We start from the raw sequence: 13,814 nt of genomic DNA on the forward strand, positions 1-13,814 counted from the left end.
ACCACCATCACCACCAGCACCACCAGCACCGCCATCACCATAATCGCACCTCTTGAAGCACTACCACCGTCCTCGTGTCTACCACCACCGCGACCACAGCTAACGAATATTCTCCCGATGTCTATCATCTCTTTACCTCGTCCTTATTTCTCCTTATCTACCTGTGTTTTTTTGTTTTACTTTTTCTCGTTAATTACAATGCATCTTTTTAGTTGTTTTGTGTTGCTGTTGTTGATGCTGCTGCTACTGAAATTCTTCTTCTTCTTCTTCTTCTTCTTCTTCTTCTTCTTCTTCTTCTTCTTTTTCTTCTTTTTCTTCTTCTTTTTCTTCTTCTTTTTCTTTTTTTTCTTCTTCTTCTTTTTCTCCTCCTCCTCCTTCTTCGTCGTCGTCATCGTTATCCTACAGAGAGGCGCCATCAATGAAAATTGATAACGTCTATACATACAGACAACGAATATATATATATATATGTATGTATATGCATGAGTGGGTACCCGAAAGAAACTAGAATATTGCAATATTATTTGATTCACTCTGTTTTATATGTTTACACTTTTATCGCCTTCAAAGGATTCTGCATTTGAAGCAATGCATCGGTCCAGATACGTTTTCCACTGTTGCAAACAGAGCTGGAACTCTTGTGAAGTGATGCCTTTTAATGCCTCCGTCGTTTTTTTTTTCTTTACCTATTCTGCATCTGCAAAACGTTTTCCTTTAAGGACTTTTTCATTCGGGGGGAATAAAAAAAAGTCGCAGGGTGACCGGGGAGATAAAGCGGGTTCATGCCAATTTTGGTAAAAAACTGTCTCACATTTATGTAAGCAAGTGAGGCACAAATTTTGCTGCAACTGTTTTCAATGCGCAATTTGTCGTTCAAATTTCGTTGGCAGGCGCCTCAGGACACACCAGTCTTATCAGCAAGTTCATCAATTGTTCGGCGACGGTCCACCATGATCAATTCATGAATTTTCCTGTTTCCCTTCGTTGGGGAGGTCGACGATCCTCCTGAACAAGGTTTCTCTTCAAGTGACAAGTGACCATTCCTAAAGCATGAAAACTTCTCCTAAACTTGTGTTTTGCTCATGGCAGCGTCCTTGTAAGCTGTTTGAAGCATGACAACTGTTTTGGCCGCCGTTTGCCCCGGCAGAAAACAAAATTTCACGGAAGCATGCTCTTCCTTCGTTTCAGCCATCGCAAAAATCCGACGAACAGAGGAGAGGTAGTGCAAAACAAAGACGCACCACATGGTAGTACGAAACGACAGGACGACGCCGGTGGGCAGACTGATGCCTGAGGGTTGCATTAAGTGGCTTCTAGCGGCGGAATGTGAACTACAACGAGCTTTTCTCACAGAGAACGTTTCCGGTTACATTTGGGTAACCCATCGTATATATTATATACATATGTATATATATATATATATATATATATATATATATATATATATATATATATATATATATATATATATATATATATATATATATATATATATATATATATATATATATATATAGCAATTAGAAAATGGAGGATAATATGCTGTACCCAACGACTTGCAGACAGTGCATCCAGTTGAATTAATTAACTTAATCTGTAACTAAAGTGACAAAAAACCACAAAGTACAAGTGTTTATGACAAACCATGTTATATTGACAACCGGGTTTACAAATAAAAGTACTGTAACTCTCTTGCATTATATATATATATATATATATATATATATATATATTTACCAGTCGCCGTGGTTGATCGCTTAATCCACAAGTTTTTTTATTCTCTCTCTGTTTTTATTTTCTCTCCTTTCTGTTGAAGATCATAGGCTCGAAACGCAAAAGATTTTCTCTTTCTCGAGCGTCAAACTAATGCACCTGCTTGTTGTTCATATACCTGTCTTCGTCTTTTGTTTTCCTGTAAATTTCAACTATATATATATATATATATATATATATATATATATATATATATATATATATATAATCAATCCAAACATGAACAAGCAAGAAAAAACAGCGCGAGGACGTGGAATAAATACAGTGTTATTGGACGCTCAGGAAAGGAAAGAAAAGAAATGCATATATATGATATATATATATGTGTGTGTGTGTGTGTGTGTATGTTTGTATATATATATGTTTGTATATATATGTATATATATAAATATATTTATATATATATATGTACATACATGCAAATATACATAATATATATATGATGCGATTTTTTAAGACTATTCCTAACTCCTGCAAAAATACTGGTTTCAAATTTTGGCACAAGTCCAGCAGTTTCGGGGGGAGGAAAATAAGTCGATTACATCGACCTCAGTGTCCGACCTGTTTTATCAACCCTGGAAGGATAAAAGACTAACGACCTCGGCGGCATTTGAACTCAGAACTTAAAGACAGACGGAACGTCGTTAAGCATTTTGTCCGGCGTGATAACGATTTTGCCAGCTTTCTTCCTTATCTTAAGTTCATGTGAAAGCATTATGACCAGTTTAAGCTGGTCTCTTGGTGTCATAAATATTACATGAATAAAAATTTAGAGTATCGACAAAAAGGTATAGGTGAAATAATTTTCTCCTCCTCCATAGATCCTAATGTGTAACCTTGATGCTTCTTCATTTCCTATTTCCTCAAAAGGGCTGACAAAGGATTCACTGCTAGGACGAACAACATTACAAATGGAGTGTTACTCTGCAACATTCCAGTCGATAAAATATTTTCTGTTTGTGAACATAGTAACTGATTCAGTTTTTAGCTCTGTGGGCCCAGTTGTATTCAGTCTTTTAATGGCACTAACTCAAGCAAATGGATCCTTGGTAAGGCATAATAACTCGAGTATTTCATGAGTGAAAAATAGAATCAGTTACTGAAATTTGGTCATGCTACTTCGTTTCCTTAAGAACAACTCTTTAATGAGCAGCTGCTCGGCACAGCTCAAAATTTCTTTCTTTCCTCCTACCTGCTTACCAATCAACACATCGTTTGCTTTGTAGTCATCTTAGAGAAAAATGTTCAAGAAATCTGGGTACATTTATGCATGCTAAATGTACTCAGAGACACATATACCAAAAGACACATGCTGCCAAAAACTGTGAGCCTGCAGTTTTTGGCCTCATGCATCTCTTGGTTCTTAGGTACGAGTGTTGTCCGTGCAACTATCAATCAGTCTAGCACAACGAGTTCAAGATCCATTATTTTAAAACGTGAACTTCCTATACCAATAACCGACTGTTGGGCATGTCTATTGTAGTTTTCTTCCGGTTGTTTGCAATTGTCAGGCGAATTTCAATTATGATGTCACTTGTATCAGAAGTTAATATCGCTAAACCGTAATTTCTTACGGAAACAAAGCTTTTGACTGTTCGTGTTTAATGGCAGTTAGCATACTTGTGAGAGTCTCTTACCATAGATTTTTGGATTGACTTGCAAAAAGTTGTGGCTAGTGAATTGACAATTCATTATTCATTTTGTATCTAACAGATTTTGTATCCAACAGACCAAATGTTTGATGTCTGCGACGATGTGTTTAGGAGAGGAAAAGTCTGTTTAAGTTGTGTTCTCAAACAATCTCTGAGGCTCTCATCGACTGCAAATTATAACGAGATAATAGATTTCTCTGCAGACTCCTTTCATAATCGTTCTTTCATTGGATAGGCTTGAGGTAAACAGTGAAGCATTCTTTAAAAGTAGAGGAATATCGTCTTCCTGCGTACTGGTCCAATTTCCATCGGAGGGGAGGTGCGCGCACACACACACACACGCACGCACGCACACACTCCAGTCACTCACACTCAAACACTTATATGACTTCGCTTATAACATACATACAAACATACATACATAACACACATGTCTAAGCGTGCTGCTATATGTCTGAGTGTGTATACATACATAAAACAAAAGATGAAGATCTGCACATGCAATAACTCCAAATACTTGCACATATACACACAAACGTGCACGATCATCCCGTTTATGTTGTCGATATTCCAATGAAGGAGCCTTGGATTGAACAGCAGAATCCGACTCTCTCCATCAGCAAGAAATCTAGAAACAGAAGTGAATACTAACACACATACATATAGATCATGGGCTAGTGGCGGGGAGTCATGGTTCTCCCACCCTTTGTGATTTACTTTAATGGGTATTTTCATGTAGCCTTGGTTCTAACAAGTCAGAAAATTGATGTTGCCAGCAAAAAAAAAAAAAAAAAATACTGGAATGGAAGATACCCCAGCATGGACTTTTTGACTACGCCCACTTTTACAGCTGGAGGTAAAAAAATTAGGGGTATGGAGAATTCAAACAGCTCTAACTTTGCAACTCTTCGCAAAATCTTTTCAAATGACCACATAGAATGACTGCAAGATTTCCAAGTTAATGCAAATGATAAGCAAATTTATTCTGTAAAAAGGGCGCCAGAAGTCAAAAGGTCACGAATTTGACTTTTACCTATAATATCTCGCATTCAGTTTTTATTTTTCATCAGGACCATATAACGTTTTTTCTTTGTTTATTGAAAATTAAAATCAAAACGAAGGTTTACATGTGTAAAAAAAAATTGAAAAGAAGTAGCGTTTATCCCGTGGAATGTGAGATATTTCTGCACTTTTACAAACGGTTTTGTACGTATTACTGAATGTGTCGAATAGAAAGAAGTAAGGCAAAATCTAGCAAGTGGTACTTTGGAATCTTTCCTTGAACCATTACAAATGATTGGTCTTAAAAAGTATTCATATTTTGTAAACAATCGAGGAATGATTATTGACCGCACGAGGAATATGGCTGTCAATGCTGTCTATCTCCAATGTTTCCAATGACAAATACACGAATGCTAGAAGTATCTCGAAATCGATAAGAATGTGGCATACGTTGGTGTTGTGAGTAACGTTAAGGCGATAAAGGGGTCTGCATTCAGTAAAACTATATCCCATAATTTTTGTGGAGCCAATGATAGAACGAACATTTACGATACTAGACTGCGTGCTTGAACAAGTCTGTAACTCGGACATCAAGACTTAGAAAGTTATTAACTCCTAGGGGTAACTTCTACATCAACATGGACACTGGCAGGGACTATGTAAGAAGAAATAATTAAGGCAGAAGTATAAAGTTCTTTGAGTGCTACATTGTATCACTCAGACAAAAGTTGTTGAACAGTAAACGGATATCACATGTGTACTCAACAATCAAAATACCAGCATTTTGAGATTCAGTAAGAACTCTTGAATAGGTACTCTGAAGATTTTCTCTTCCAATTTTACAGAATTATTACACCTATTACTCCTCAGCCAAGATAGCTCTGTACTAATTGCTCCTGCAGGCTGTAATTCCATTTGCCAACTCCCTACCCTGTAAACAGCTTCTGAGCACAAATCTTCCCCAATCATTTCAACCTCTTAAGCTGATTGGGGGTGGACAGGGTTTCTTGTGTCCTTGAAATAGAACATACCGTCACCAAATTTTTCAAATGTTTATCTCTTTACAGAGATTTATCCCAACCTTACGACACACGTGACAATGACTCATGGTAAATTAAGACAGCCTCTCTGATCGTGCTCACCACCAACCAATCATTGTCACTTGCAACATTTCAAAGGCGATAAAAAAGGTAAGTAATATATAATCACGCCATTTGTCATCTTTTTATTTTGATTTTACATTAATGACCTACTTGTTAATGGTATCGCCCTTTATTTCTTCTTAGCTTTCCATGCACCGACGGCACCCAGCCGTAACCTAAATACCAGACATATCTACAGCATCTACAGACAGAAATCTCGAACATTATTATTAACAATACAAAGGCGCAATATCAATAAATACCTAAACTGCCTTGCATCACACCTTAACTAAAACTCCCAACATAGCCAGAATGTTATGCCCCCAATACTGATGATCTCATGCAGTGACCTCACATACATAAAAATAAAACCGCATTCCAAAGAACTGCGCCTCTTCTTCACAGTCAGAAAATACTTTAATATTGGTCAGGTTTAATTAAGACTGCGAGCTGGCAGAATCGTTATTAGGTCGGAAAAAATGCTTAGCGGCATTTCGTCTCTTTACGTTCTGAATTCAATTTCTGCCGAGGTCGATTTTGCCTTTCATCCTTTTGGTGTCGTTAAAATAAGTACTAGTTGAACACCGAGACCAAAGTAATCCACCTAACTCCTCTTCCAAAATTGCTGGTCTTCTGCCAGAATTTTAAACCATCATCGATCAGTTGTCGACTCATTATAAAGTCAAATCACCCGCTCATGTTAGAAATAAGTAACTCATATTAGAACTCTGCTCACATATCGAGGCTAATTCCCCCTTCATTCCTATACATACACGAGCGCCCAGACGTCCATCGAGCCACATACATACATACATACATACATACATACATACATACATACATACATAAATACATACAGATAGGGAAACAAACAACAGACTTGACGTAGTGATTTGGGGATGAAGAGAAGTCATGTACAGTCATAAAGTTTCCATTCCAAAATCATCAAAAAGGAGGGCATCCAAGGGAAAAACTGCCTCGAAACTGCAACTCCTCAACTCGGATTATAAATTTATGTTTCTACCAGTAGTCATTGAGGTAATCGGTTATATTTAGTAAACGTCTAACTGACAACTTGGAAAAGCTAGGATTTGCAAGCAAAGAGAGAGACAGCTAATACGAGCTTTACAAATACAATCTATAAATGATACAGTAAAAATATGAAAGACTTCTTTGAAATTCGATATGCTGCATTTATCGTTGTTCTTGTTATACAAATTCCAATAATGAAGCTTTGGTTTCTTTCTCAGAAAGCAGATCCCTTCTTCCGCGAAGATTCTGATAAATAAAGTGATGACTTATATACATACATACATACATACATAGGTATGTACATACATAAACATGTGCGTACATACATAAACATGTGCGTACATACATAAACGTACGTATGTACATTCATACATACATGAATGCATATATACATTCAAACGTATGCAGGTATGTACATACGTACGTACATACATACATACAAACGTACGTAAGTACGTACGTACATATATATCAACATACGTACCTACATACATACATACATACATGCATGCATACATACATATATACATACATGCATACATACATACATACATACATACAAACGTACGTACGTGCATGCATACATACATAGATTGTCCTGGAGTAAGAATAGAGAATCCCCTTGTTATTGAATATATACATAAACATCGACACCAGGAACACCGGTGAAACATTTCCATCAAAACTTCTGAAAGTGTAAACATAACATGTGTGTGTGTATGTATGTATGTATGTATGTATGTATGTACGTATGTCATTATTTAGTTTTATTTCAAGATTTGTTGCCAATAGAAAAAGAACCGGTTTCTAATCTAGATTCAAGGCTACTTCATTGAAATTTCAACTTCAACAGGGTATGTATATCTGCCTGTATATATGTATATGTGCAGATGTGTATGTTTTGTTTTCTGTATGTATTCTCATGCATATAGTTGCATATCTAGACAAGCTTATATATACTTAAATGACTTCTGGAAAGTTTTACAATTTTTTACAGTTCCAGTGATGGCTCGGATTTGTAGTCTTCAAATCAGCTCTCTCCTTTCTGGTTTTGAGAAGCCTAATTTCTCAAGATTGGTATTTTGGCAGTATGTTACATATCCCAGTGCCCCAATAATTACAGGTATTAGCCTGAACTTGTAATCTGGATAGAGTAGTTGTAGATTTCTCAATAGTTCAGCGTAGATATTCTCTTTTTCACTGATCTTTAACTTTATATCAACATCCGCTGGGCAGCTGATTTCCAAACCAATACACACTTGTATGTATGTACGGATGGATGGATGGATGGATGGATGAATAAGTCAATTCCGAAACTGAAGCAAAAAACTTAATTATTTCAGGTTCAGCAGTTCTGAAATATAAAACTTATCTTGTTTGGAACATTGGATCTCGAAGAAGATAAGCTATAAATAATAGCGTGTAAATATTGGGTCTAAAAACCCTTTTGACAGAAAAAAGGTTGAAGGTTGCCCGTGGGACAGAAACACAATTACCTGTCGACATGACAGACGGTCTACCACTTGACCAAAGTACTCCTTTGGATTTCCCTATTCATTCTAGAAATTATTTTTAAAGTGAGAATTGTGTTGTTGACGTCATAAGAATTTAGAAATTTCGACAAAATGTGAAATAATTCTTTTTTGGAACATTGACTCTCGAAGCAAAAAAGCTATTAGTAATAGCTATTAATAATTTTGCTGATATTTTATCCCAATAAAGGCGACGAGCTGGCTGAATCGTTAGCACTCTGGGAAAAAATGCTTAGAGGTATTTTGTCCGTTTTTATGTTCTGAGTTCAAATTCTGCCTAGGTCGACTTTGCCTTTTATGCTTTTGGGGTCAATAAAATAAGTGCCAGTTAATCACTGGAGTCGTAATCGACTCACTTCCTCCTCAGAAATTGCTGGCCTTGTGCCAAAATTTCAAACTAATATTTTAACCCAATATTTACTCGTTATTTATAACTGTATTTGGGGAGGTGCAATGGCCCAGTGGTTAGGGCAACGGACTCGTGGTCATAGGATCGCGGTTTCGATTCCCAGACCGGGCGTTGTGAGTGTTTATTGAGCAAAAACACCTAAACACGAGGCTCCAGCAGAGGTTGGTGGCGAACCCTGCTGTACTCTTTCTCCACAACTTTCTCTCATTCTTTTTTCCTGTTTCTGTTGTACCTGTATTTCAAAGGGCCAGCCTTGTCACATTGTGTCACGCTGAATATCCTGAGAACTACGTTAAGGGTACACGTGTCTGTGGAGTGCTCAGCCACTTGCACGTTAATTTCACGAGCAGGCTGTTCCGTTGATCGGATCAACTGGAACCCTCGACGTCGTAAGCGACGGAGTGCCAACAATAGCTTTATCAACTTTGAGTTAAACCGCTCCAGAGAAGATTTTTTTCATGTTCTCTCGAAATTTATAAAGTCTTATGACGCCATCTATATAAAACTTTTTTATAATTCATCCCTGCTTGTAAAGCTTCAAAAGAAATGATCGAACAATTCATATTGAATAAAGTCGGTCAATACTGATTTGGTGTTAAGAAGTTTTTAATGCGGTCCTCTTTCACTCAAATTTTTACTAACAGCCTCCAGATGAAATCCTGTCACACAAGAACGAACGAGTGACCTACATAATAAAATACATTAGTTAGTGATTTTAGACACCAAATATCTTTCAATGTATTGGCTGTTAATATGCTAAAATCCATTATATACTACAATATTCACTTGTTTGCTCTCTAAGTTGATTTTCGTTTATTATTTTTTTTTTCATTTTTGTATTTCAATGAAACCGGAATTTGTTGGAATGCGTAGGAAAGTCTCTATTTTCTACACGCATATTCCTTCTTCTCTTTCATTCATTCATTCATTCTATCATTCGTCCATTCACTCATTCATTCATACACTTGTCGTTCGTTTTGTGCGAGTGTGCGCGAACGTGTGTGACTTAATAACCGTATAGGGCAAGGAATGTCTATCGTTACGTTAAGGTGTGGTAAGGACTTTTCTTTTCTTTTGAAAGTATATAGTACGTGATCATGGTAAGGTGTAGTAATTTACGATGTATTATTGGTGCGTGTGCATGGCGTATGTGAGGTGTGTGTGAGTATTTGTGTGGTAAGGTCGCTAGTAATGGTAGTGTGATGGGGTGTGTGCTGATGGTAGAAAACAAATGTTCCTTTGAGATTATTCCACCAACCCTATTGCTGATATTCATAATCACTCTCACTAACTCTGTTTCTTTATATACCTCATCACTTTCTTTGAAATTTTGAGCCCTCATCATCATCATCTGTTCGGGTAAACTTGCACAGATGATTAGCTTATATTAGTCTTTCGATATCTGAATATCTCATCTGTGCACACCACGACTACAGATTAGCAGTAATTCTCTGCTTTTCTGGCCGTTGACAGTTTGTTGACTGTTCATCCACTCAACATCTAGTGATATTTGTCACTGATTCAATAAGCTCATCTGCCGAAATAGTTCATATTCACCATGCAGCATCCTATGATTTCACGTAACCCTGGCTCGGATAGTTACCTGGTGCTAGGCCTTGCCAAGGGGTCACCCGTGATTTGGTCCGAGGTTGCTTATTCCCATATTCACAGCCTTGAATCTATTCGTAGATGGGGAGGGGATTGTCTACTAATTGCGTGCCTTATCAAAGTTTTTCAAACCGCTATAATACATATATTATATATGTGAGATCCTACCTTATGAGCTGTAAAACTTAGATAACTTAGACAGGTTCTGGCTATGTCAAATTTGAAAGCTTCACCTGGAGTGATATTTTAAGTTTTGTATTAGGGGCATCAAAGCACACTCAAGTAGGGACTTGTTTCTGAGGTGATGTATCTGGATGTCAGTGGTTTGTTTGTCTAGGTACCATTTGAATGTTATAGGGGTCTTTTTTTTTTAATTACAGGATAATGTTAGATAAGGCTAGACCACTTGAGACAAAATAAAACTATGTTGCAATGTTGTTATGTAATGTGTGCTCGATGTTTTATAGTGGAAGCGTATGGCACGGAGTGGAGGAACCAAGTCTTAGATGATTTGTGAACTTGATATCCGCATCATTTAGAAAATGTTGATGAAATTGATGGAGTATCAAAAGTGAAACTCGTTGTTGAAAAGTTCTCCGCCAGCGCTTACAACTTCGCCTCCAACTCTATATTTGTGCTTTCAACAAAGATAATCTCAAACCCAACTATATGCACCACTTTCACCATAATGTGTGTTGTGAATGCTGTAGAGATGCCATACGTAGTACCTGTATGTGTGTGCGGTATGTCTATATTACTGAGTGTGATGGCTGGTTCTATACGATGTTCTTTCATGTTGTTGGTAAAAAGGGAGGCAATGGATTTGACAGGTAGCGCTTTAAGACTGTTGTAGAACCAGGTTTCCGGGTGACTTAAGGAGGTTAAGGACCGTTGTACCAAAGTCTTTGGAGAATTACGAAAGAGTGAGTGTGATGTCATCGATGTATGAGGCTGTTCTTATGTTTTATTATTGTAACATTGGGTGAAGTTTGACAGTCGTTGTTGTTGTTGATGCTTATTACTCTACCTAATATTTTACTGTTTGTTCTGTTGTTTAAGCTTGACACATATGTCTTTCTGGATATTTTTATCGTTTATTTTTTACGTTCTTTCCTTGTTTTGTTGTTTGACATTGAAACTTTTTTGTTTGTTTTCGCTTTTAGGTCAGTTGTGCTTGAAACTGGCTCAAGTTTCTTTTGCGATTAGATATCTCATGTTTGCAATGTTTGTTCTACCTTTTATGTTGCCCAGTGGAATATGTTTTTAGATGCGTTTATAATTATTTTAGTGAATGAATCTACTGCAGTGTTCATGTTGGTGATTGTGGTGTTGCAAGAGTCTGATATCTTTGAATCCTTGAATGCTGTTTCTTGTTGGAACTCTTTACAAAAAAATAGGCAACAAACATATAAAGAAGACAACACGGAGGACTAACTTTTAACAAACGTATTAGTTTAGCACTTAAAAACAAGGAAAACAGTTTTGATGTTTCTGACGCTAGTCTTTCATCAGAAAAAAATTAAAGAATGTGAAAAAACGGTAGGGAAAATAAAAAGAATGAGAAAAGGTGGTTGGAAAAAAGAGATTAGGGGCTAGGTTAGAAATTGAGTTTTGCTTTATTCTTTGAAGTGTGTTGTGATGATAATTGACAGATACTCGGAGTAGAGGTGGATGATTGTTTGCCAAGTAATTACAATAGAAAGGAGTGTGGAACAGAAGATGAAGTCTGAGAATGAGTACTAATTGGCCTCTGTGGGGGTGGGAGTGTAAATTATTTAGGATGTAAAGGAGTGACTTGGTTATGGTTAGTAGCGATGGGCAATGAATTTGAATCGTTGCAGTAGTAATTGGCTTGTTGAGATGTGCAGGCGCGCGCACGTATGTATGTATGTGCATATGTGCATGTGTTTTAATGTGGGTCGTTGAGGACGTAAATGGATAACTTGGTTATACTTTGAATAAATTTAAATTGTTGCAGTTTCGTGTCCGGTTGATTTGCGAAGTTGTGAAGTTTTCCTAAACGAAGCTTAGAATGTGTGTGTGTGTGTGTGTGTGTGTGTGTGTGTGTGTGTGTGTGTGCGTGTGCGTGTGTGTGTGTGTGTGTGTGCGTGTGCGTGTGCGTGCGTGTGCGTGTGTGTGTGTGTATGTGTGTATCAGTGCATAATCGCTTGCACATCCACGAACGTCGCTACGACTACCGTCACAACCATTGCTACCAATGCTATCACACTAATTACTATCATCATTACTACTCCATCACTACCCCCCCACCACCACCACCACGATCGCTATCAGCGTCATCGTCATCGTCATCATCATCATCATCATCATCATCATCATCATCACCACCACCACCACCATCACCCCATCACAACTCACAGCCATCACCATGATTATCACCATCATCAGCACCACCATCACCATCACATCCATCACCACCACCACCACCACCACCACCACCACCACCACCACCACAACGATTATCATCATCATCAACACCAACATGATCATCATCATTGTCACCACCACCACTACCACCACCACCACGACCATTACCATCACCCCCACCAAATCAGCATGATCTTCATCACTACCAACACCATGATAATCATTATCACTACCACCACCACCACCACCACCACCACCACCACCAATATCATTACCGCCACTATCATTCATGAATATCTTAATTAGTTACATGGCTCATGATAAAAAGGTCATCAAGGTCAAATGAGCGATAGTGACAAAGTTACCCACATACACCCCCTCCTCTTCCTCGATCACACGCATGCATAAAACTTATACATATTTACATACACACTCCTAACACATATACATACCTCACGCATACCACACACTTCACATACACGCGCACCTCATATATATATATATACATATCACATTTAGGCGCAGGCGTGGCTGTGTGGTTGTTGTTGTTGGCACTCCGTCGCTTATGACGTCGTGGGTTCCAGTCGATCCGATCAACAGAACAGCCTGCTCGTGAAATTAACGTGCAAGTGGCTGAGCACTCCACAGAGACATGTACCCTTAACGTAGTTCTCTGGGATATTCAATGTGACACAGTGTGACATGGCTGACCCTTTGAATTACAGGCACAACAGAAACAGGAAGTAAGAGTGAGAGAAAGTTGTGGTGAATGAGTACAGCAGGGTTCGCCACCATCCCCTGCCGGAGCCTCGTGGAGCTTTAGGTGTTTTCGCTCAATAAACACTCACAACGTCCGGTGTGGGAATCGAAACCGTGATCCTATGACCACGAGTCCGCTGCCCTAACCACTGGGCCATTGCGACTCCACTGTGACTGTGTGGTAAGAAGTTTGCTTCAATATAGGTTTGCTCTTTGGAGTCCCGACTTGGAACTGCAGGATTGCCTGCGGGAGGCATATAACCTGGTCGGGGAGGAAAGGTAAGAGGCCTTAGTGCCTCAATTTGAAATTGTATTTTTGGTAAGAGGCTCGGTGCCTCAATTTGTAAGGACGTTTGCGTCTATTTCTGTAACTGAGGTAAGAGGGTCAAGACCTCATTTTGTTTTGTTGGAAAAGAAAAGAGAACAATGTTTTCGAGAAGCAACAATCGGCGGGCGTTGTCTGCTTCTCCCACCAACCATTTTTTTTCATTCCATTATCATTGTGTCTTTGTCCAGC

Source organism: Octopus bimaculoides, chromosome 9 (genome assembly GCF_046866305.1).
Source record: "Octopus bimaculoides isolate indiv1 chromosome 9, ASM4686630v1, whole genome shotgun sequence".
Taxonomy (NCBI): domain Eukaryota; kingdom Metazoa; phylum Mollusca; class Cephalopoda; order Octopoda; family Octopodidae; genus Octopus; species Octopus bimaculoides.